This window comes from Silurus aristotelis, assembly GCF_946808225.1.
Source record: "Silurus aristotelis genome assembly, chromosome: 15".
In the NCBI taxonomy this organism is placed as follows: domain Eukaryota; kingdom Metazoa; phylum Chordata; class Actinopteri; order Siluriformes; family Siluridae; genus Silurus; species Silurus aristotelis.
In genome coordinates this window covers 18,899,937-18,925,862 of record NC_139588.1, presented here as the reverse complement: position 1 = coordinate 18,925,862, position 25,926 = coordinate 18,899,937, and positions in this window count along the sequence as shown.

The window sequence follows — 25,926 nt, the reverse complement described above, 5'->3', positions numbered from 1 at the left end:
CATTTATAGTGTTTTTAGATTTTTTTTTTTTTCCAATTACTATTTAAGTCCTTAGGTCTGTCTTGAAAAATAGGGCTTGGTCAGGATATTGGTTTGCGCCTTGTGACGAGGTGGCCGAGTGGTTAAGGCGATGGACTGCTAATCCATTGTGCTCTGCACGCGTGGGTTCGAATCCCATCCTCGTCGGATTCTGCTTTAAGAGTCAGCATAAAAAGGCAGTTTTTGCACAGTGACTTTAGACACTTCCATGGAACTTTCTGACTTTGTTTCTGTGGGAAATGAAGCCCCATTTTTTTTTTTTTTTTTTTTTTTTTTAGAGAATTACAGTAAAATTGTGTATGTGAATTTGTCTGAAGATATTACTATTACTAATATTTAGGGTCCAGCTAAGAAAATTTGACCAATGAATGATTAGAAATCTAAAACTGTTTCCACCAGACACCAATTTCCAAGATTCATGCTAAGAAACAGGTCAATTTTACTATGTCCAGTGGAGTTTGTTCACCTTCAGGGAAAAAAGTGTAAGCAAGAGGTAATTTTAAAGTAAACTAAACGACAAAGATGGGATTCGAATCGACATGTTCAAAGAACAATGGGTTAGCAATCCATCGCCTTAACAACTCAGCCACCTCGTCCTTTGGTTGTATTTGCGCGTGTTTTAAGTGTTGAGTCTAACTCCATCTACAGACGAAACGCTTAGTTGAAGCTGCATAGTGTTTTATTAGTTATCTATTCTTGTGCTAATACCCTATCTAAAAGTTTTGCTTGTCAGATAAAGCAACAATTTTTTATGCTCACTAGATCAAAGGTTCACTATATGACTCTTTGGATTAGGACGCCTGCAAAACAGAGTAAAATAAATGCAAATAAAAACATCATAGTGTAGTGGCTAATAGAACGGCCTATGGACACAGCATCCCAAACTTGAATTCAGGTGATTTTTTTTGCTGTGCTTTTGAATTCTTGGTTTGGTCGTGGCTCGCGTCCAGTGGCGCGTTTTCGTAAAAGGGCATCAAAATGAGTGAGTAGCTCATTCAGGCAGCTCAGTCTTGGGCCAGTGGCGCAATGGATAACGCGTCTGACTACGGATCAGAAGATTCCAGGTTCGACTCCTGGCTGGCTCGGCTCTTTTTGACCTTATGCACGATGCCACAGATTGACACACTGATATCAAAGGAATGTTTTTTAATGGATCCAAAGTTGGTCCTCATCTGACACAGCCCTTTGTGATCAGGTTTCGATGTCTGTTTCCCATATGGTCTAGCGGTTAGGATTCCTGGTTTTCACCCAGGCGGCCCGGGTTCGACTCCCGGTATGAGAAACCTTATTTTTGCTCCGATAAGGGCGTAGAATTCTGCATCCACATTTTGCTCGAGGAGCCACAGCTACCCCAGCTGGTATTAGAGTCATGGCATGGTGCTTTCAACATAGCACGCTAAATCTGACTTTGGCCACGTTTTGCGTCACGCTTGTAAGTTGACTTTCACAAAGCTCAACGCTGTACACCATTGAAATGGTTACCAGAAGGAAAGACGAATGAGGTGAACAGCTCCCAGTGTGGCCCATGTCGTCAGCCAGTAGTTTAAGTTCCAGGGCAAACATCACTTTTGCGCCACCCCAAGCGTTTAACGCCGTGATCGTATAGTGGTTAGTACTCTGCGTTGTGGCCGCAGCAACCCCGGTTCGAATCCGGGTCACGGCATGCCCTTTACCCACCCTGTGTCGGTTGCTATTGGGAAAACCGAATGAACATGTGCTATGTCACCCCAAGATTCTGTGGCTTTTTAAACAGTTATCATTTATAGTGTTTTTAGATTTTTTTTTTTTCCAATTACTATTTAAGTCCTTAGGTCTGTCTTGAAAAATAGGGCTGGGTCAGGATATTGGTTTGCGCCTTGTGACGAGGTGGCCGAGTGGTTAAGGCGATGGACTGCTAATCCATTGTGCTCTGCACGCGTAGGTTCGAATCCCATCCTCATCGGATTCTGCTTTAAGAGTCAGCATAAAAAGGCAGTTTTTGCACAGTGACTTTAGACACTTCCATGGAACTTTCTGACTTTGTTTCTGTGGGAAATGAAGCCCCATTTTTTTTTTTTTTTTTTTTTTTTTTTAGAGAATTACAGTAAAATTGTGTATGTGAATTTGTCTGAAGATATTACTATTACTAATATTTAGGGTCCAGCTAAGAAAATTTGACCAATGAATGATTAGAAATCTAAAACTGTTTCCACCAGACACCAATTTCCAAGATTCATGCTAAGAAACAGGTCAATTTTACTATGTCCAGTGGAGTTTGTTCACCTTCAGGGAAAAAAGTGTAAGCAAGAGGTAATTTTAAAGTAAACTAAACGACAAAGATGGGATTCGAATCGACATGTTCAAAGAACAATGGGTTAGCAATCCATCGCCTTAACAACTCAGCCACCTCGTCCTTTGGTTGTATTTGCGCGTGTTTTAAGTGTTGAGTCTAACTCCATCTACAGACGAAACGCTTAGTTGAAGCTGCATAGTGTTTTATTAGTTATCTATTCTTGTGCTAATACCCTATCTAAAAGTTTTGCTTGTCAGATAAAGCAACAATTTTTTATGCTCACTAGATCAAAGGTTCACTATATGACTCTTTGGATTAGGACGCCTGCAAAACAGAGTAAAATAAATGCAAATAAAAACATCATAGTGTAGTGGCTAATAGAACGGCCTATGGACACAGCATCCCAAACTTGAATTCAGGTGATTTTTTTTGCTGTGCTTTTGAATTCTTGGTTTGGTCGTGGCTCGCGTCCAGTGGCGCGTTTTCGTAAAAGGGCATCAAAATGAGTGAGTAGCTCATTCAGGCAGCTCAGTCTTGGGCCAGTGGCGCAATGGATAACGCGTCTGACTACGGTTTAGAAGATTCCAGGTTCGACTCCTGGCTGGCTCGGCTCTTTTTGACCTTATGCACGATGCCACAGATTGACACACTGATATCAAAGGAATGTTTTTTAATGGATCCAAAGTTGGTCCTCATCTGACACAGCCCTTTGTGATCAGGTTTCGATGTCTGTTTCCCATATGGTCTAGCGGTTCGGATTCCTGGTTTTCACCCAGGCGGCCCGGGTTCGACTCCCGGTATGGGAAACCTTATTTTTGCTCCGATAAGGGCGTAGAATTCCGCATCCACATTTTGCTCGAGGAGCCACAGCTACCCCAGCTGGTATTAGAGTCATGGCATGGTGCTTTCAACATAGCACGCTAAATCTGACTTTGGCCACGTTTTGCGTCACGCTTGTAAGTTGACTTTCACAAAGCTCAACGCTTTACACCATTGAAATGGTTACCAGAAGGAAAGACGAATGAGGTGAACAGCTCCCAGTGTGGCCCATGTCGTCAGCCAGTAGTTTAAGTTCCAGGGCAAACATCACTTTTGCGCCACCCCAAGCGTTTAACGCCGTGATCGTATAGTGGTTAGTACTCTGCGTTGTGGCCGCAGCAACCCCGGTTCGAATCCGGGTCACGGCATGCCCTTTACCCACCCTGTGTCGGTTGCTATTGGGAAAACCGAATGAACATGTGCTATGTCACCCCAAGATTCTGTGGCTTTTTAAACAGTTATCATTTATAGTGTTTTTAGATTTTTTTTTTTTTCCAATTACTATTTAAGTCCTTAGGTCTGTCTTGAAAAATAGGGCTTGTTCAGGATATTGGTTTGCGCCTTGTGACGAGGTGGCCGAGTGGTTAAGGCGATGGACTGCTAATCCATTGTGCTCTGCACGCGTGGGTTCGAATCCCATCCTCGTCGGATTCTGCTTTAAGAGTCAGCATAAAAAGGCAGTTTTTGCACAGTGACTTTAGACACTTCCATGGAACTTTCTGACTTTGTTTCTGTGGGAAATGAAGCCCCATTTTTTTTTTTTTTTTTTTTTTTTTTAGAGAATTACAGTAAAATTGTGTATGTGAATTTGTCTGAAGATATTACTATTACTAATATTTAGGGTCCAGCTAAGAAAATTTGACCAATGAATGATTAGAAATCTAAAACTGTTTCCACCAGACACCAATTTCCAAGATTCATGCTAAGAAACAGGTCAATTTTACTATGTCCAGTGGAGTTTGTTCACCTTCAGGGAAAAAAGTGTAAGCAAGAGGTAATTTTAAAGTAAACTAACCGACAAAGATGGGATTCGAATCGACATGTTCAAAGAACAATGGGTTAGCAATCCATCGCCTTAACAACTCAGCCACCTCGTCCTTTGGTTGTATTTGCGCGTGTTTTAAGTGTTGAGTCTAACTCCATCTACAGACGAAACGCTTAGTTGAAGCTGCATAGTGTTTTATTAGTTATCTATTCTTGTGCTAATACCCTATCTAAAAGTTTTGCTTGTCAGATAAAGCAACAATTTTTTATGCTCACTAGATCAAAGGTTCACTATATGACTCTTTGGATTAGGACGCCTGCAAAACAGAGTAAAATAAATGCAAATAAAAACATCATAGTGTAGTGGCTAATAGAACGGCCTATGGACACAGCATCCCAAACTTGAATTCAGGTGATTTTTTTTGCTGTGCTTTTGAATTCTTGGTTTGGTCGTGGCTCGCGTCCAGTGGCGCGTTTTCGTAAAAGGGCATCAAAATGAGTGAGTAGCTCATTCAGGCAGCTCAGTCTTGGGCCAGTGGCGCAATGGATAACGCGTCTGACTACGGATCAGAAGATTCCAGGTTCGACTCCTGGCTGGCTCGGCTCTTTTTGACCTTATGCACGATGCCACAGATTGACACACTGATATCAAAGGAATGTTTTTTAATGGATCCAAAGTTGGTCCTCATCTGACACAGCCCTTTGTGATCAGGTTTCGATGTCTGTTTCCCATATGGTCTAGCGGTTAGGATTCCTGGTTTTCACCCAGGCGGCCCGGGTTCGACTCCCGGTATGGGAAACCTTATTTTTGCTTCGATAAGGGCGTAGAATTCTGCATCCACATTTTGCTCGAGGAGCCACAGCTACCCCAGCTGGTATTAGAGTCATGGCATGGTGCTTTCAACATAGCACGCTAAATCTGACTTTGGCCACGTTTTGCGTCACGCTTGTAAGTTGACTTTCACAAAGCTCAACGCTGTACACCATTGAAATGGTTACCAGAAGGAAAGACGAATGAGGTGAACAGCTCCCAGTGTGGCCCATGTCGTCAGCCAGTAGTTTAAGTTCCAGGGCAAACATCACTTTTGCGCCACCCCAAGCGTTTAACGCCGTGATCGTATAGTGGTTAGTACTCTGCGTTGTGGCCGCAGCAACCCCGGTTCGAATCCGGGTCACGGCATGCCCTTTACCCACCCTGTGTCGGTTGCTATTGGGAAAACCGAATGAACATGTGCTATGTCACCCCAAGATTCTGTGGCTTTTTAAACAGTTATCATTTATAGTGTTTTTAGATTTTTTTTTTTTTCCAATTACTATTTAAGTCCTTAGGTCTGTCTTGAAAAATAGGGCTTGGTCAGGATATTGGTTTGCGCCTTGTGTCGAGGTGGCCGAGTGGTTAAGGCGATGGACTGCTAATCCATTGTGCTCTGCACGCGTGGGTTCGAATCCCATCCTCGTCGGATTCTGCTTTAAGAGTCAGCATAAAAAGGCAGTTTTTGCACAGTGACTTTAGACACTTCCATGGAACTTTCTGACTTTGTTTCTGTGGGAAATGAAGCCCCATTTTTTTTTTTTTTTTTTTTTTTTTAGAGAGAATTACAGTAAAATTGTGTATGTGAATTTGTCTGAAGATATTACTATTACTAATATTTAGGGTCCAGCTAAGAAAATTTGACCAATGAATGATTAGAAATCTAAAACTGTTTCCACCAGACACCAATTTCCAAGATTCATGCTAAGAAACAGGTCAATTTTACTATGTCCAGTGGAGTTTGTTCACCTTCAGGGAAAAAAGTGTAAGCAAGAGGTAATTTTAAAGTAAACTAAACGACAAAGGTGGGATTCGAATCGACATGTTCAAAGAACAATGGGTTAGCAATCCATCGCCTTAACAACTCAGCCACCTCGTCCTTTGGTTGTATTTGCGCGTGTTTTAAGTGTTGAGTCTAACTCCATCTACAGACGAAACGCTTAGTTGAAGCTGCATAGTGTTTTATTAGTTATCTATTCTTGTGCTAATACCCTATCTAAAAGTTTTGCTTGTCAGATAAAGCAACAATTTTTTATGCTCACTAGATCAAAGGTTCACTATATGACTCTTTGGATTAGGACGCCTGCAATACAGAGTAAAATAAATGCAAATAAAAACATCATAGTGTAGTGGCTAATAGAACGGCCTATGGACACAGCATCCCAAACTTGAATTCAGGTGATTTTTTTTGCTGTGCTTTTGAATTCTTGGTTTGGTCGTGGCTCGCGTCCAGTGGCGCGTTTTCGTAAAAGGGCATCAAAATGAGTGAGTAGCTCATTCAGGCAGCTCAGTCTTGGGCCAGTGGCGCAATGGATAACGCGTCTGACTACGGATCAGAAGATTCCAGGTTCGACTCCTGGCTGGCTCGGCTCTTTTTGACCTTATGCACGATGCCACAGATTGACACACTGATATCAAAGGAATGTTTTTTAATGGATCCAAAGTTGGTCCTCATCTGACACAGCCCTTTGTGATCAGGTTTCGATGTCTGTTTCCCATATGGTCTAGCGGTTAGGATTCCTGGTTTTCACCCAGGCGGCCCGGGTTCGACTCCTGGTATGGGAAACCTTATTTTTGCTCCGATAAGGGCGTAGAATTCTGCATCCACATTTTGCTCGAGGAGCCACAGCTACCCCAGCTGGTATTAGAGTCATGGCATGGTGCTTTCAACATAGCACGCTAAATCTGATTTTGGCCACGTTTTGCGTCACGCTTGTAAGTTGACTTTCACAAAGCTCAACGCTGTACACCATTGAAATGGTTACCAGAAGGAAAGACGAATGAGGTGAACAGCTCCCAGTGTGGCCCATGTCGTCAGCCAGTAGTTTAAGTTCCAGGGCAAACATCACTTTTGTGCCACCCCAAGCGTTTAACGCCGTGATCGTATAGTGGTTACTACTCTGCGTTGTGGCCCCAGCAACCCCGGTTCGAATCCGGGTCACGGCATGCCCTTTACCCACCCTGTGTCGGTTGCTATTGGGAAAACCGAATGAACATGTGCTATGTCACCCCAAGATTCTGTGGCTTTTTAAACAGTTATCATTTATAGTGTTTTTAGATTTTTTTTTTTTTCCAATTACTATTTAAGTCCTTAGGTCTGTCTTGAAAAATAGGGCTTGGTCAGGATATTGGTTTGCGCCTTGTGTCGAGGTGGCCGAGTGGTTAAGGCGATGGACTGCTAATCCATTGTGCTCTGCACGCGTGGGTTCGAATCCCATCCTCGTCGGATTCTGCTTTAAGAGTCAGCAAAAAAAGGCAGTTTTTGCACAGTGACTTTAGACACTTCCATGGAACTTTCTGACTTTGTTTCTGTGGGAAATGAAGCCCCATTTTTTTTTTTTTTTTTTTTTTTTTTTAGAGAATTACAGTAAAATTGTGTATGTGAATTTGTCTGAAGATATTACTATTACTAATATTTAGGGTCCAGCTAAGAAAATTTGACCAATGAATGATTAGAAATCTAAAACTGTTTCCACCAGACACCAATTTCCAAGATTCATGCTAAGAAACAGGTCAATTTTACTATGTCCAGTGGAGTTTGTTCACCTTCAGGGAAAAAAGTGTAAGCAAGAGGTAATTTTAAAGTAAACTAAACGACAAAGATGGGATTCGAATCGACATGTTCAAAGAACAATGGGTTAGCAATCCATCGCCTTAAAAACTCAGCCACCTCGTCCTTTGGTTGTATTTGCGCGTGTTTTAAGTGTTGAGTCTAACTCCATCTACAGACGAAACGCTTAGTTGAAGCTGCATAGTGTTTTATTTGGTTATCTATTCTTGTGCTAATACCCTATCTAAAAGTTTTGCTTGTCAGATAAAGCAACAATTTTTTATGCTCACTAGATCGAAGGTTCACTATATGACTCTTTGGATTAGGACGCCTGCAATACAGAGTAAAATAAATGCAAATAAAAACATCATAGTGTAGTGGCTAATAGAACGGCCTATGGACACAGCATCCCAAACTTGAATTCAGGTGATTTTTTTTGCTGTGCTTTTGAATTCTTGGTTTGGTCGTGGCTCGCGTCCAGTGGCGCGTTTTCGTAAAAGGGCATCAAAATGAGTGAGTAGCTCATTCAGGCAGCTCAGTCTTGGGCCAGTGGCGCAATGGATAACGCGTCTGACTACGGATCAGAAGATTCCAGGTTCGACTCCTGGCTGGCTCGGCTCTTTTTGACCTTATGCACGATGCCACAGATTGACACACTGATATCAAAGGAATGTTTTTTAATGGATCCAAAGTTGGTCCTCATCTGACACAGCCCTTTGTGATCAGGTTTCGATGTCTGTTTCCCATATGGTCTAGCGGTTAGGATTCCTGGTTTTCACCCAGGCGGGCCGGGTTCCACTCCCGGTATGGGAAACCTTATTTTTGCTCCGATAAGGGCGTAGAATTCTGCATCCACATTTTGCTCGAGGAGCCACAGCTACCCCAGCTGGTATTAGAGTCATGGCATGGTGCTTTCAACATAGCACGCTAAATCTGACTTTGGCCACGTTTTGCGTCACGCTTGTAAGTTGACTTTCACAAAGCTCAACGCTGTACACCATTGAAATGGTTACCAGAAGGAAAGACGAATGAGGTGAACAGCTCCCAGTGTGGCCCATGTCGTCAGCCAGTAGTTTAAGTTCCAGGGCAAACATCACTTTTGCGCCACCCCAAGCGTTTAACGCCGTGATCGTATAGTGGTTAGTACTCTGCGTTGTGGCCGCAGCAACCCCGGTTCGAATCCGGGTCACGGCATGCCCTTTACCCACCCTGTGTCGGTTGCTATTGGGAAAACCGAATGAACATGTGCTATGTCACCCCAAGATTCTGTGGCTTTTTAAACAGTTATCATTTATAGTGTTTTTAGATTTTTTTTTTTTTCCAATTACTATTTAAGTCCTTAGGTCTGTCTTGAAAAATAGGGCTTGGTCAGGATATTGGTTTGCGCCTTGTGTCGAGGTGGCCGAGTGGTTAAGGCGATGGACTGCTAATCCATTGTGCTCTGCACGCGTGGGTTCGAATCCCATCCTCGTCGGATTCTGCTTTAAGAGTCAGCATAAAAAGGCAGTTTTTGCACAGTGACTTTAGACACTTCCATGGAACTTTCTGACTTTGTTTCTGTGGGAAATGAAGCCCCATTTTTTTTTTTTTTTTTTTTTTTTTTTAGAGAATTACAGTAAAATTGTGTATGTGAATTTGTCTGAAGATATTACTATTACTAATATTTAGGGTCCAGCTAAGAAAATTTGACCAATGAATGATTAGAAATCTAAAACTGTTTCCACCAGACACCAATTTCCAAGATTCATGCTAAGAAACAGGTCAATTTTACTATGTCCAGTGGAGTTTGTTAACCTTCAGGGAAAAAAGTGTAAGCAAGAGGTAATTTTAAAGTAAACTAAACGACAAAGATGGGATTCGAATCGACATGTTCAAAGAACAATGGGTTAGCAATCCATCGCCTTAAAAACTCAGCCACCTCGTCCTTTGGTTGTATTTGCGCGTGTTTTAAGTGTTGAGTCTAACTCCATCTACAGACGAAACGCTTAGTTGAAGCTGCATAGTGTTTTATTAGTTATCTATTCTTGTGCTAATACCCTATCTAAAAGTTTTGCTTGTCAGATAAAGCAACAATTTTTTATGCTCACTAGATCAAAGGTTCACTATATGACTCTTTGGATTAGGACGCCTGCAATACAGAGTAAAATAAATGCAAATAAAAACATCATAGTGTAGTGGCTAATAGAACGGCCTATGGACACAGCATCCCAAACTTGAATTCAGGTGATTTTTTTTGCTGTGCTTTTGAATTCTTGGTTTGGTCGTGGCTCGCGTCCAGTGGCGCGTTTTCGTAAAAGGGCATCAAAATGAGTGAGTAGCTCATTCAGGCAGCTCAGTCTTGGGCCAGTGGCGCAATGGATAACGCGTCTGACTACGGATCAGAAGATTCCAGGTTCGACTCCTGGCTGGCTCGGCTCTTTTTGACCTTATGCACGATGCCACAGATTGACACACTGATATCAAAGGAATGTTTTTTAATGGATCCAAAGTTGGTCCTCATCTGACTCAGCCCTTTGTGATCAGGTTTCGATGTCTGTTTCCCATATGGTCTAGCGGTTAGGATTCCTGGTTTTCACCCAGGCGGGCCGGGTTCGACTCCCGGTATGGGAAACCTTATTTTTGCTCCGATAAGGGCGTAGAATTCTGCATCCACATTTTGCTCGAGGAGCCACAGCTACCCCAGCTGGTATTAGAGTCATGGCATGGTGCTTTCAACATAGCACGCTAAATCTGACTTTGGCCACGTTTTGCGTCACGCTTGTAAGTTGACTTTCACAAAGCTCAACGCTGTACACCATTGAAATGGTTACCAGAAGGAAAGACGAATGAGGTGAACAGCTCCCAGTGTGGCCCATGTCGTCAGCCAGTAGTTTAAGTTCCAGGGCAAACATCACTTTGGCGCCACCCCAAGCGTTTAACGCCGTGATCGTATAGTGGTTACTACTCTGCGTTGTGGCCGCAGCAACCCCGGTTCGAATCCGGGTCACGGCATGCCCTTTACCCACCCTGTGTCGGTTGCTATTGGGAAAACCGAATGAACATGTGCTATGTCACCCCAAGATTCTGTGGCTTTTTAAACAGTTATCATTTATAGTGTTTTTAGATTTTTTTTTTTTTCCAATTACTATTTAAGTCCTTAGGTCTGTCTTGAAAAATAGGGCTTGGTCAGGATATTGGTTTGCGCCTTGTGTCGAGGTGGCCGAGTGGTTAAGGCGATGGACTGCTAATCCATTGTGCTCTGCACGCGTGGGTTCGAATCCCATCCTCGTCGGATTCTGCTTTAAGAGTCAGCATAAAAAGGCAGTTTTTGCACAGTGACTTTAGACACTTCCATGGAACTTTCTGACTTTGTTTCTGTGGGAAATGAAGCCCCATTTTTTTTTTTTTTTTTTTTTTTTTTTTAGAGAATTACAGTAAAATTGTGTATGTGAATTTGTCTGAAGATATTACTATTACTAATATTTAGGGTCCAGCTAAGAAAATTTGACCAATGAATGATTAGAAATCTAAAACTGTTTCCACCAGACACCAATTTCCAAGATTCATGCTAAGAAACAGGTCAATTTTACTATGTCCAGTGGAGTTTGTTCACCTTCAGGGAAAAAAGTGTAAGCAAGAGGTAATTTTAAAGTAAACTAAACGACAAAGATGGGATTCGAATCGACATGTTCAAAGAACAATGGGTTAGCAATCCATCGCCTTAAAAACTCAGCCACCTCGTCCTTTGGTTGTATTTGCGCGTGTTTTAAGTGTTGAGTCTAACTCCATCTACAGACGAAACGCTTAGATGAAGCTGCATAGTGTTTTATTTGGTTATCTATTCTTGTGCTAATACCCTATCTAAAAGTTTTGCTTGTCAGATAAAGCAACAATTTTTTATGCTCACTAGATCGAAGGTTCACTATATGACTCTTTGGATTAGGACGCCTGCAATACAGAGTAAAATAAATGCAAATAAAAACATCATAGTGTAGTGGCTAATAGAACGGCCTATGGACACAGCATCCCAAACTTGAATTCAGGTGATTTTTTTTGCTGTGCTTTTGAATTCTTGGTTTGGTCGTGGCTCGCGTCCAGTGGCGCGTTTTCGTAAAAGGGCATCAAAATGAGTGAGTAGCTCATTCAGGCAGCTCAGTCTTGGGCCAGTGGCGCAATGGATAACGCGTCTGACTACGGATCAGAAGATTCCAGGTTCGACTCCTGGCTGGCTCGGCTCTTTTTGACCTTATGCACGATGCCACAGATTGACACACTGATATCAAAGGAATGTTTTTTAATGGATCCAAAGTTGGTCCTCATCTGACACAGCCCTTTGTGATCAGGTTTCGATGTCTGTTTCCCATATGGTCTAGCGGTTAGGATTCCTGGTTTTCACCCAGGCGGCCCGGGTTCGACTCCCGGTATGGGAAACCTTATTTTTGCTCCGATAAGGGCGTAGAATTCTGCATCCACATTTTGCTCGAGGAGCCACAGCTACCCCAGCTGGTATTAGAGTCATGGCATGGTGCTTTCAACATAGCACGCTAAATCTGACTTTGGCCACGTTTTGCGTCACGTTTGTAAGTTGACTTTCACAAAGCTCAACGCTGTACACCATTGAAATGGTTACCAGAAGGAAAGACGAATGAGGTGAACAGCTCCCAGTGTGGCCCATGTCGTCAGCCAGTAGTTTAAGTTCCAGGGCAAACATCACTTTTGCGCCACCCCAAGCGTTTAACGCCGTGATCGTATAGTGGTTAGTACTCTGCGTTGTGGCCGCAGCAACCCCGGTTCGAATCCAGGTCACGGCATGCCCTTTACCCACCCTGTGTCGGTTGCTATTGGGAAAACCGAATGAACATGTGCTATGTCACCCCAAGATTCTGTGGCTTTTTAAACAGTTATCATTTATAGTGTTTTTAGATTTTTTTTTTTTTTCCAATTACTATTTAAGTCCTTAGGTCTGTCTTGAAAAATAGGGCTTGGTCAGGATATTGGTTTGCACCTTGTGACGAGGTGGCCGAGTGGTTAAGGCGATGGACTGCTAATCCATTGTGCTCTGCACGCGTGGGTTCGAATCCCATCCTCGTCGGATTCTGCTTTAAGAGTCAGCATAATAAGGCAGTTTTTGCACAGTGACTTTAGACACTTCCATGGAACTTTCTGATTTTGTTTCTGTGGGAAATGAAGCCCCATTTCCAAGAGGTAATTTTAAAGTAAACTAACCGACAAAGATGGGATTCGAATCGACATGTTCAGAGAACAATGGGTTAGCATTCCATCGCCTTAACAACTCAGCCACCTCGTCCTTTGGTTGTATTTGCGCCTGTTTTAAGTGTTGAGTCTAACTCCATCTACAGACGAAACGCTTAGTTGAAGCTGCATAGTGTTTTATTAGTTATATATTCTTGTGCTAATACCCTATCTAAAAGTTTTGCTTGTCAGATAAAGCAACAATTTTTTATGCTCACTAGACCAAAGGTTCACTATATGACTCTTTGGATTAGGACGCCTGCAAAACAGAGTAAAATAAATGCAAATAAAAACATCATAGTGTAGTGGCTAATAGAACGGCCTATGGACACAGCATCCCAAACTTGAATTCAGGTGATTTTTATTGCTGTGCTTTTGAATTCTTGGTTTGGTCATGGCTCGCGTCCAGTGGCGCGTTTTCTTAAAAGGGCATCAAAATGAGTGAGTAGCTCATTCAGGCAGCTCAGTCTTGGGCCAGTGGCGCAATGGATAACGCGTCTGACTACGGATCAGAAGATTCCAGGTTCGACTCCTGGCTGGCTCGGCTCTTTTTGACCTTATGCACGATGCCACAGATTGACACACTGATATCAAAGGAATGTTTTTTAATGGATCCAAAGTTGGTCCTCATCTGACACAGCCCTTTGTGATCAGGTTTCGATGTCTGTTTCCCATATGGTCTAGCGGTTAGGATTCCTGGTTTTCACCCAGGCGGCCCGGGTTCGATTCCCGGTATGGGAAACCTTATTTTTGCTTCGATAAGGGCGTAGAATTCTGCATCCACATTTTGCTCGAGGAGCCACAGCTACCCCAGCTGGTATTAGAGTCATGGCATGGTGCTTTCAACATAGCACGCTAAATCTGACTTTGGCCACGTTTTGCGTCACGCTTGTAAGTTGACTTTCACAAAGCTCAACGCTGTACACCATTGAAATGGTTACCAGAAGGAAAGACGAATGAGGTGAACAGCTCCCAGTGTGGCCCATGTCGTCAGCCAGTAGTTTAAGTTCCAGGGCAAACATCACTTTTGCGCCACCCCAAGCGTTTAACGCCGTGATCGTATAGTGGTTAGTACTCTGGGTTGTGGCCGCAGCAACCCCGGGTCGAATCCGGGTCACGGCATGCCCTTTACCCACCCTGTGTCAATTGCTATTGGGAAAACCGAATGAACATGTGCTATGTCACCCCAAGATTCTGTGGCTTTTTAAACAGTTATCATTTATAGTGTTTTTAGATTTTTTTTTTTTTTCCAATTACTATTTAAGTCCTTAGGTCTGTCTTGAAAAATAGGGCTTGGTCAGGATATTGGTTTGCACCTTGTGACGAGGTGGCCGAGTGGTTAAGGCGATGGACTGCTAATCCATTGTGCTCTGCACGTGTGGGTTCGAATCCCATCCTCGTCGGATTCTGCTTTAAGAGTCAGCATAAAAAGGCAGTTTTTGCACAGTGACTTTAGACACTTCCATGGAACTTTCTGACTTTGTTTCTGTGGGAAATGAAGCCCCATTTCCAAGAGGGAATTTTAAAGTAAACTAACCGACAAAGATAGGATTCGAATCGACAAGTTCAGAGAACAATGGGTTAGCATTCCATCGCCATAACAACTCAGCCACCTCGTCCTTTGGTTGTATTTGCGCCTGTTTTAAGTGTTGAGTCTAACTCCATCTACAGACGAAACGCTTAGTTGAAGCTGCATAGTGTTTTATTAGTTATATATTCTTGTGCTAATACCCTATCTAAAAGTTTTGCTTGTCAGATAAAGCAACAATTTTTTATGCTCACTAGACCAAAGGTTCACTATATGACTCTTTGGATTAGGACGCCTGCAAAACAGAGTAAAATAAATGCAAATAAAAACATCATAGTGTAGTGGCTAATAGAACGGCCTATGGACACAGCATCCCAAACTTGAATTCAGGTGATTTTTTTTGCTGTGCTTTTGAATTCTTGGTTTGGTCGTGGCTCGCGTCCAGTGGCGCGTTTTCGAAAAAAGGGCATCAAAATGAGTGAGTAGCTCATTCAGGCAGCTCAGTCTTGGGCCAGTGGCGCAATGGATAACGCGTCTGACTACGGATCAGAAGATTCCAGGTTCGATTCCTGGCTGGCTCGGCTCTTTTTGACCTTATGCACGATGCCACAGATTGACACACTGATATCAAAGGAATGTTTTTTAATGGATCCAAAGTTGGTCCTCATCTGACACAGCCCTTTGTGATCAGGTTTCGATGTCTGTTTCCCATATGGTTTAGCGGTTAGGATTCCTGGTTTTCACCCAGGCGGCCCGGGTTCGATTCCCGGTATGGGAAACCTTATTTTTGCTTCGATAAGGGCGTAGAATTCTGCATCCACATTTTGCTCGAGGAGCCACAGCTACCCCAGCTGGTATTAGAGTCATGGCATGGTGCTTTCAACATAGCACGCTAAATCTGACTTTGGCCACGTTTTGCGTCACGCTTGTAAGTTGACTTTCACAAAGCTCAACGCTGTACACCATTGAAATGGTTACCAGAAGGAAAGACGAATGAGGTGAACAGCTCCCAGTGTGGCCCATGTCGTCAGCCAGTAGTTTAAGTTCCAGGGCAAACATCACTTTTGCGCCACCCCAAGCGTTTAACGCCGTGATCGTATAGTGGTTAGTACTCTGCGTTGTGGCCGCAGCAACCCCGGTTCGAATCCGGGTCACGGCATGCCCTTTACCCACCCTGTGTCGGTTGCTATTGGGAAAACCGAATGAACATGTGCTATGTCACCCCAAGATTCTGTGGCTTTTTAAACAGTTATCATTTATAGTGTTTTTAGATTTTTTTTTTTTTCCAATTACTATTTAAGTCCTTAGGTCTGTCTTGAAAAATAGGGCTTGGTCAGGATATTGGTTTGCGCCTTGTGACGAGGTGGCCGAGTGGTTAAGGCGATGGACTGCTAATCCATTGTGCTCTGCACGTGTGGGTTCGAATCCCATCCTCGTCGGATTCTGCTTTAAGAGTCAGCATAAAAAGGCAGTTTTTGCACAGTGACTTTAGACACTTCCATGGAACTTTCTGACTTTGTTTCTGTGGGAAATGAAGCCCCATTTCCAAGAGGGAATTTTAAAGTAAACTAACCGACAAAGATGGGATTCGAATCGACATGTTCAGAGAACAATGGGTTAGCATTCCATCGCCTTAACAACTCAGCCACCTCGTCCTTTGGTTGTATTTGCGCCTGTTTTAAGTGTTGAGTCTAACTCCATCTACAGACGAAACGCTTAGTTGAAGCTGCATAGTGTTTTATTAGTTATATATTCTTGTGCTAATACCCTATCTAAAAGTTTTGCTTGTCAGATAAAGCAACAATTTTTTATGCTCACTAGACCAAAGGTTCACTATATGACTCTTTGGATTAGGACGCCTGCAAAACAGAGTAAAATAAATGCAAATAAAAACATCATAGTGTAGTGGCTAATAGAACGGCCTATGGACACAGCATCCCAAACTTGAATTCAGGTGATTTTTTTTGCTGTGCTTTTGAATTCTTGGTTTGGTCGTGGCTCGCGTCCAGTGGCGCGTTTTCGTAAAAGGGCATCAAAATGAGTGAGTAGCTCATTCAGGCAGCTCAGTCTTGGGCCAGTGGCGCAATGGATAACGCGTCTGACTACGGATCAGAAGATTCCAGGTTCGATTCCTGGCTGGCTCGGCTCTTTTTGACCTTATGCACGATGCCACAGATTGACACACTGATATCAAAGGAATGTTTTTTAATGGATCCAAAGTTGGTCCTCATCTGACACAGCCCTTTGTGATCAAGTTTCGATGTCTGTTTCCCATATGGTCTAGCGGTTAGGATTCCTGGTTTTCACCCAGGCGGCCCGGGTTCGATTCCCGGTATGGGAAACCTTATTTTTGCTTCGATAAGGGCGTAGAATTCTGCATCCACATTTTGCTCGAGGAGCCACAGCTACCCCAGCTGGTATTAGAGTCATGGCATGGTGCTTTCAACATAGCACGCTAAATCTGACTTTGGCCACGTTTTGCGTCACGCTTGTAAGTTGACTTTCACAAAGCTCAACGCTGTACACCATTGAAATGGTTACCAGAAGGAAAGACGAATGAGGTGAACAGCTCCCAGTGTGGCCCATGTCGTCAGCCAGTAGTTTAAGTTCCAGGGCAAACATCACTTTTGCGCCACCCCAAGCGTTTAACGCCGTGATCGTATAGTGGTTAGTACTCTGGGTTGTGGCCGCAGCAACCCCGGTTCGAATCCGGGTCACGGCATGCCCTTTACCCACCCTGTGTCGGTTGCTATTGGGAAAACCGAATGAACATGTGCTATGTCACCCCAAGATTCTGTGGCATTTTAAACAGTTATCATTTATAGTGTTTTTAGATTTTTTTTTTTTCCAATTACTATTTAAGTCCTTAGGTCTGTCTTGAAAAATAGGGCTTGGTCAGGATATTGGTTTGCGCATTGTGACGATGTGTCCCGAGTGGTTAAGGCGATGGACTGCTAATCCATTGTGCTCTGCACGCGTGGGTTCGAATCCCAGCCTCGTCGGATTCTGCTTTAAGAGTCAGCATAAAAAGGCAGTTTTTGCACAGTGACTTTAGACACTTCCATGGAACTTTCTGACTTTGTTTCTGTGGGAAATGAAGCCCCATTTCCTTTTTTTTTTTTTTTTTTTTTTAGAGAATTACAGTAAAATTGTGTATGTGAATTTGTCTGAAGATATTACTATTACTAATATTTAGGGTCCAGCTAAGAAAATTTGACCACTAAATGATTAGAAATCTAAAACTGTTTCCACCAGACACCAATTTCCAAGATTCATGCTAAGAAACAGGTCAATTTTACTATGTCCAGTGGAGTTTGTTCACCTTCAGGGAAAAAAGTGTAAGCAAGAGGTAATTTTAAAGTAAACTAACCGACAAAGATGGGATTCGAATCGACATGTTCAAAGAACAATGGGTTAGCAATCCATCGCCTTAACAACTCAGCCACCTCGTCCTTTGGTTGTATTTGCGCGTGTTTTAAGTGTTGAGTCTAACTCCATCTACAGACGAAACGCTTAGTTGAAGCTGCATAGTGTTTTATTAGTTATCTATTCTTGTGCTAATACCCTATCTAAAAGTTTTGCTTGTCAGATAAAGCAACAATTTTTTATGCTCACTAGATCAAAGGTTCACTATATGACTCTTTGGATTAGGACGCCTGCAAAACACAGTAAAATAAATGCAAATAAAAACATCATAGTGTAGTGGCTAGTAGAACGGCCTATGGACACAGCATCCCAAACTTGAATTCAGGTGATTTTTTTTGCTGTGCTTTTGAATTCTTGGTTTGGTCGTGGCTCGCGTCCAGTGGCGTGTTTTCGTAAAAGGGCATCAAAATGAGTGAGTAGCTCATTCAGGCAGCTCATTCAGGCAGCTCAGTCTTGGGCCAGTGGCGCAATGGATAACGCGTCTGACTACGGATCAGAAGATTCCAGGTTCGACTCCTGGCTGGCTCGGCTCTTTTTGACCTTATGCACGATGCCACAGATTGACACACTGATATCAAAGGAATGTTTTTTAATGGATCCAAAGTTGGTCCTCATCTGACACAGCCCTTTGTGATCAAGTTTCGATGTCTGTTTCCCATATGGTCTAGCGGTTAGGATTCCTGGTTTTCACCCAGGCGGCCCGGGTTCGACTCCCGGTATGGGAAACCTTATTTTTGCTTCGATAAGGGCGTAGAATTCTGCATCCACATTTTGCTCGAGGAGCCACAGCTACCCCAGCTGGTATTAGAGTCATGGCATGGTGCTTTCAACATAGCACGCTAAATCTGACTTTGGCCACGTTTTGCGTCACGCTTGTAAGTTGACTTTCACAAAGCTCAACGCTGTACACCATTGAAATGGTTACCAGAAGGAAAGACGAATGAGGTGAACAGCTCCCAGTGTGGCCCATGTCGTCAGCCAGTAGTTTAAGTTCCAGGGCAAACATCACTTTTGCGCCACCCCAAGCGTTTAACGCCGTGATCGTATAGTGGTTAGTACTCTGCGTTGTGGCCGCAGCAACCCCGGTTCGAATCCGGGTCACGGCATGCCCTTTACCCACCCTGTGTCGGTTGCTATTGGGAAAACCGAATGAACATGTGCTATGTCACCCCAAGATTCTGTGGCTTTTTAAACAGTTATCATTTATAGTGTTTTTAGATTTTTTTTTTTTTCCAATTACTATTTAAGTCCTTAGGTCTGTCTTGAAAAATAGGGCTTGGTCAGGATATTGGTTTGCGCCTTGTGACGAGGTGGCCGAGTGGTTAAGGCGATGGACTGCTAATCCATTGCGCTCTGCACGCGTGGGTTCGAATCCCATCCTCGTCGGATTCTGCTTTAAGAGTCAGCATAAAAAGGCAGTTTTTGCACAGTGACTTTAGACACTTCCATGGAACTTTCTGACTTTGTTTCTGTGGGAAATGAAGCCCCATTTCCAAGAGGTAATTTTAAAGTAAACTAACCGACAAAGATGGGATTCGAATCGACATGTTTAGAGAACAATGGGTTAGCATTCCATCGCCTTAACAACTCAGCCACCTCGTCCTTTGGTTGTATTTGCGCCTGTTTTAAGTGTTGAGTCTAACTCCATCTACAGACGAAACGCTTAGTTGAAGCTGCATAGTGTTTTATTAGTTATATATTCTTGTGCTAATACCCTATCTAAAAGTTTTGCTTGTCAGATAAAGCAACAATTTTTTATGCTCACTAGACCAAAGGTTCACTATATGACTCTTTGGATTAGGACGCCTGCAAAACAGAGTAAAATAAATGCAAATAAAAACATCATAGTGTAGTGGCTAATAGAACGGCCTATGGACACAGCATCCCAAACTTGAATTCAGGTGATTTTTTTTGCTGTGCTTTTGAATTCTTGGTTTGGTCGTGGCTCGCGTCCAGTGGCGCGTTTTCGTAAAAGGGCATCAAAATGAGTGAGTAGCTCATTCAGGCAGCTCAGTCTTGGGCCAGTGGCGCAATGGATAACGCGTCTGACTACGGATCAGAAGATTCCAGGTTCGACTCCTGGCTGGCTCGGCTCTTTTTGACCTTATGCACGATGCCACAGATTGACACACTGATATCAAAGGAATGTTTTTTAATGGATCCAAAGTTGGTCCTCATCTGACACAGCCCTTTGTGATCAGGTTTCGATGTCTGTTTCCCATATGGTCTAGCGGTTAGGATTCCTGGTTTTCACCCAGGCGGCCCGGGTTCGATTCCCGGTATGGGAAACCTTATTTTTGCTTCGATAAGGGCGTAGAATTCTGCATCCACATTTTGCTCGAGGAGCCACAGCTACCCCAGCTGGTATTAGAGTCATGGCATGGTGCTTTCAACATAGCACGCTAAATCTGACTTTGGCCACGTTTTGCGTCACGCTTGTAAGTTGACTTTCACAAAGCTCAACGCTGTACACCATTGAAATGGTTACCAGAAGGAAAGACGAATGAGGTGAACAGCTCCCAGTGTGGCCCATGTCGTCAGCCAGTAGTTTAAGTTCCAGGGCAAACATCACTTTTGCGCCACCCCAAGCGTTTAACGCCGTGATCGTATAGTGGTTAGTACTCTGGGTTGTGGCCGCAGCAACTCCGGTTCGAATCCGGGTCACGGCATGCCCTTTACCCACCCTGTGTCGGTTGCTATTGGGAAAACCGAATGAACATGTGCTATGTCACCCCAAGATTCTGTGGCTTTTTAAACAGTTATCATTTATAGTGTTTTTAGATTTTTTTTTTTTTCCAATTACTATTTAAGTCCTTAGGTCTGTCTTGAAAAATAGGGCTTGGTCAGGATATTGGTTTGCGCCTTGTGACGAGGTGGCCGAGTGGTTAAGGCGATGGACTGCTAATCCATTGTGCTCTGCACGCGTGGGTTCGAATCCCATCCTCGTCGGATTCTGCTTTAAGAGTCAGCATAAAAAGGCAGTTTTTGCACAGTGACTTTAGACACTTCCATGGAACTTTCTGACTTTGTTTCTGTGGGAAATGAAGCCCCATTTCCTTTTTTTTTTTTTTTTTTTTTTTAGAGAATTACAGTAAAATTGTGTATGTGAATTTGTCTGAAGATATTACTATTACTAATATTTAGGGTCCAGCTAAGAAAATTTGACCACTAAATGATTAGAAATCTAAAACTGTTTCCACCAGACACCAATTTCCAAGATTCATGCTAAGAAACAGGTCAATTTTACTATGTCCAGTGGAGTTTGTTCACCTTCAGGGAAAAAAGTGTAAGCAAGAGGTAATTTTAAAGTAAACTAACCGACAAAGATGGGATTCGAATCGACATGTTCAAAGAACAATGGGTTAGCAATCCATCGCCTTAACAACTCAGCCACCTCGTCCTTTGGTTGTATTTGCGCGTGTTTTAAGTGTTGAGTCTAACTCCATCTACAGACGAAACGCTTAGTTGAAGCTGCATAGTGTTTTATTAGTTATCTATTCTTGTGCTAATACCCTATCTAAAAGTTTTGCTTGTCAGATAAAGCAACAATTTTTTATGCTCACTAGATCAAAGGTTCACTATATGACTCTTTGGATTAGGACGCCTGCAAAACAGAGTAAAATAAATGCAAATAAAAACATCATAGTGTAGTGGCTAATAGAACGGCCTATGGACACAGCATCCCAAACTTGAATTCAGGTGATTTTTTTTGCTGTGCTTTTGAATTCTTGGTTTGGTCGTGGCTCGCGTCCAGTGGCGTGTTTTCGTAAAAGGGCATCAAAATGAGTGAGTAGCTCATTCAGGCAGCTCAGTCTTGGGCCAGTGGCGCAATGGATAACGCGTCTGACTACGGATCAGAAGATTCCAGGTTCGACTCCTGGCTGGCTCGGCTCTTTTTGACCTTATGCACGATGCCACAGATTGACACACTGATATCAAAGGAATGTTTTTTAATGGATCCAAAGTTGGTCCTCATCTGACACAGCCCTTTGTGATCAAGTTTCGATGTCTGTTTCCCATATGGTCTAGCGGTTAGGATTCCTGGTTTTCACCCAGGCGGCCCGGGTTCGACTCCCGGTATGGGAAACCTTATTTTTGCTTCGATAAGGGCGTAGAATTCTGCATCCACATTTTGCTCGAGGAGCCACAGCTACCCCAGCTGGTATTAGAGTCATGGCATGGTGCTTTCAACATAGCACGCTAAATCTGACTTTGGCCACGTTTTGCGTCACGCTTGTAAGTTGACTTTCACAAAGCTCAACGCTGTACACCATTGAAATGGTTACCAGAAGGAAAGACGAATGAGGTGAACAGCTCCCAGTGTGGCCCATGTCGTCAGCCAGTAGTTTAAGTTCCAGGGCAAACATCACTTTTGCGCCACCCCAAGCGTTTAACGCCGTGATCGTATAGTGGTTAGTACTCTGGGTTGTGGCCGCAGCAACCCCGGTTCGAATCCGGGTCACGGCATGCCCTTTACCCACCCTGTGTCGGTTGCTATTGGGAAAACCGAATGAACATGTGCTATGTCACCCCAAGATTCTGTGGCTTTTTAAACAGTTATCATTTATAGTGTTTTTAGATTTTTTTTTTTTTTCCAATTACTATTTAAGTCCTTAGGTCTGTCTTGAAAAATAGGGCTTGGTCAGGATATTGGTTTGCACCTTGTGACGAGGTGGCCGAGTGGTTAAGGCGATGGACTGCTAATCCATTGTGCTCTGCACGCGTGGGTTCGAATCCCATCCTCGTCGGATTCTGCTTTAAGAGTCAGCATAAAAAGGCAGTTTTTGCACAGTGACTTTAGACACTTCCATGGAACTTTCTGATTTTGTTTCTGTGGGAAATGAAGCCCCATTTCCAAGAGGTAATTTTAAAGTAAACTAACCGACAAAGATGGGATTCGAATCGACATGTTCAGAGAACAATGGGTTAGCATTCCATCGCCTTAACAACTCAGCCACCTCGTCCTTTGGTTGTATTTGCGCCTGTTTTAAGTGTTGAGTCTAACTCCATCTACAGACGAAACGCTTAGTTGAAGCTGCATAGTGTTTTATTAGTTATATATTCTTGTGCTAATACCCTATCTAAAAGTTTTGCTTGTCAGATAAAGCAACAATTTTTTATGCTCACTAGACCAAAGGTTCACTATATGACTCTTTGGATTAGGACGCCTGCAAAACAGAGTAAAATAAATGCAAATAAAAACATCATAGTGTAGTGGCTAATAGAACGGCCTATGGACACAGCATCCCAAACTTGAATTCAGGTGATTTTTTTTGCTGTGCTTTTGAATTCTTGGTTTGGTCATGGCTCGCGTCCAGTGGCGCGTTTTCTTAAAAGGGCATCAAAATGAGTGAGTAGCTCATTCAGGCAGCTCAGTCTTGGGCCAGTGGCGCAATGGATAACGCGTCTGACTACGGATCAGAAGATTCCAGGTTCGACTCCTGGCTGGCTCGGCTCTTTTTGACCTTATGCACGATGCCACAGATTGACACACTGATATCAAAGGAATGTTTTTTAATGGATCCAAAGTTGGTCCTCATCTGACACAGCCCTTTGTGATCAAGTTTCGATGTCTGTTTCCCATATGGTCTAGCGGTTAGGATTCCTGGTTTTCACCCAGGCGGCCCGGGTTCGACTCCCGGTATGGGAAACCTTATTTTTGCTTCGATAAGGGCGTAGAATTCTGCATCCACATTTTGCTCGAGGAGCCACAGCTACCCCAGCTGGTATTAGAGTCATGGCATGGTGCTTTCAACATAGCACGCTAAATCTGACTTTGGCCACGTTTTGCGTCACGCTTGTAAGTTGACTTTCACAAAGCTCAACGCTGTACACCATTGAAATGGTTACCAGAAGGAAAGACGAATGAGGTGAACAGCTCCCAGTGTGGCCCATGTCGTCAGCCAGTAGTTTAAGTTCCAGGGCAAACATCACTTTTGCGCCACCCCAAGCGTTTAACGCCGTGATCGTATAGTGGTTAGTACTCTGGGTTGTGGCCGCAGCAACCCCGGTTCGAATCCGGGTCACGGCATGCCCTTTACCCACCCTGTGTCGGTTGCTATTGGGAAAACCGAATGAACATGTGCTATGTCACCCCAAGATTCTGTGGCTTTTTAAACAGTTATCATTTATAGTGTTTTTAGATTTTTTTTTTTTCCAATTACTATTTAAGTCCTTAGGTCTGTCTTGAAAAATAGGGCTTGGTCAGGATATTGGTTTGCGCATTGTGACGATGTGTCCCGAGTGGTTAAGGCGATGGACTGCTAATCCATTGTGCTCTGCACGCGTGGGTTCGAATCCCAGCCTCGTCGGATTCTGCTTTAAGAGTCAGCATAAAAAGGCAGTTTTTGCACAGTGACTTTAGACACTTCCATGGAACTTTCTGACTTTGTTTCTGTGGGAAATGAAGCCCCATTTCCTTTTTTTTTTTTTTTTTTTTTTAGAGAATTACAGTAAAATTGTGTATGTGAATTTGTCTGAAGATATTACTATTACTAATATTTAGGGTCCAGCTAAGAAAATTTGACCACTAAATGATTAGAAATCTAAAACTGTTTCCACCAGACACCAATTTCCAAGATTCATGCTAAGAAACAGGTCAATTTTACTATGTCCAGTGGAGTTTGTTCACCTTCAGGGAAAAAAGTGTAAGCAAGAGGTAATTTTAAAGTAAACTAACCGACAAAGATGGGATTCGAATCGACATGTTCAAAGAACAATGGGTTAGCAATCCATCGCCTTAACAACTCAGCCACCTCGTCCTTTGGTTGTATTTGCGCGTGTTTTAAGTGTTGAGTCTAACTCCATCTACAGACGAAACGCTTAGTTGAAGCTGCATAGTGTTTTATTAGTTATCTATTCTTGTGCTAATACCCTATCTAAAAGTTTTGCTTGTCAGATAAAGCAACAATTTTTTATGCTCACTAGATCAAAGGTTCACTATATGACTCTTTGGATTAGGACGCCTGCAAAACACAGTAAAATAAATGCAAATAAAAACATCATAGTGTAGTGGCTAGTAGAACGGCCTATGGACACAGCATCCCAAACTTGAATTCAGGTGATTTTTTTTGCTGTGCTTTTGAATTCTTGGTTTGGTCGTGGCTCGCGTCCAGTGGCGTGTTTTCGTAAAAGGGCATCAAAATGAGTGAGTAGCTCATTCAGGCAGCTCATTCAGGCAGCTCAGTCTTGGGCCAGTGGCGCAATGGATAACGCGTCTGACTACGGATCAGAAGATTCCAGGTTCGACTCCTGGCTGGCTCGGCTCTTTTTGACCTTATGCACGATGCCACAGATTGACACACTGATATCAAAGGAATGTTTTTTAATGGATCCAAAGTTGGTCCTCATCTGACACAGCCCTTTGTGATCAAGTTTCGATGTCTGTTTCCCATATGGTCTAGCGGTTAGGATTCCTGGTTTTCACCCAGGCGGCCCGGGTTCGACTCCCGGTATGGGAAACCTTATTTTTGCTTCGATAAGGGCGTAGAATTCTGCATCCACATTTTGCTCGAGGAGCCACAGCTACCCCAGCTGGTATTAGAGTCATGGCATGGTGCTTTCAACATAGCACGCTAAATCTGACTTTGGCCACGTTTTGCGTCACGCTTGTAAGTTGACTTTCACAAAGCTCAACGCTGTACACCATTGAAATGGTTACCAGAAGGAAAGACGAATGAGGTGAACAGCTCCCAGTGTGGCCCATGTCGTCAGCCAGTAGTTTAAGTTCCAGGGCAAACATCACTTTTGCGCCACCCCAAGCGTTTAACGCCGTGATCGTATAGTGGTTAGTACTCTGCGTTGTGGCCGCAGCAACCCCGGTTCGAATCCGGGTCACGGCATGCCCTTTACCCACCCTGTGTCGGTTGCTATTGGGAAAACCGAATGAACATGTGCTATGTCACCCCAAGATTCTGTGGCTTTTTAAACAGTTATCATTTATAGTGTTTTTAGATTTTTTTTTTTTTCCAATTACTATTTAAGTCCTTAGGTCTGTCTTGAAAAATAGGGCTTGGTCAGGATATTGGTTTGCGCCTTGTGACGAG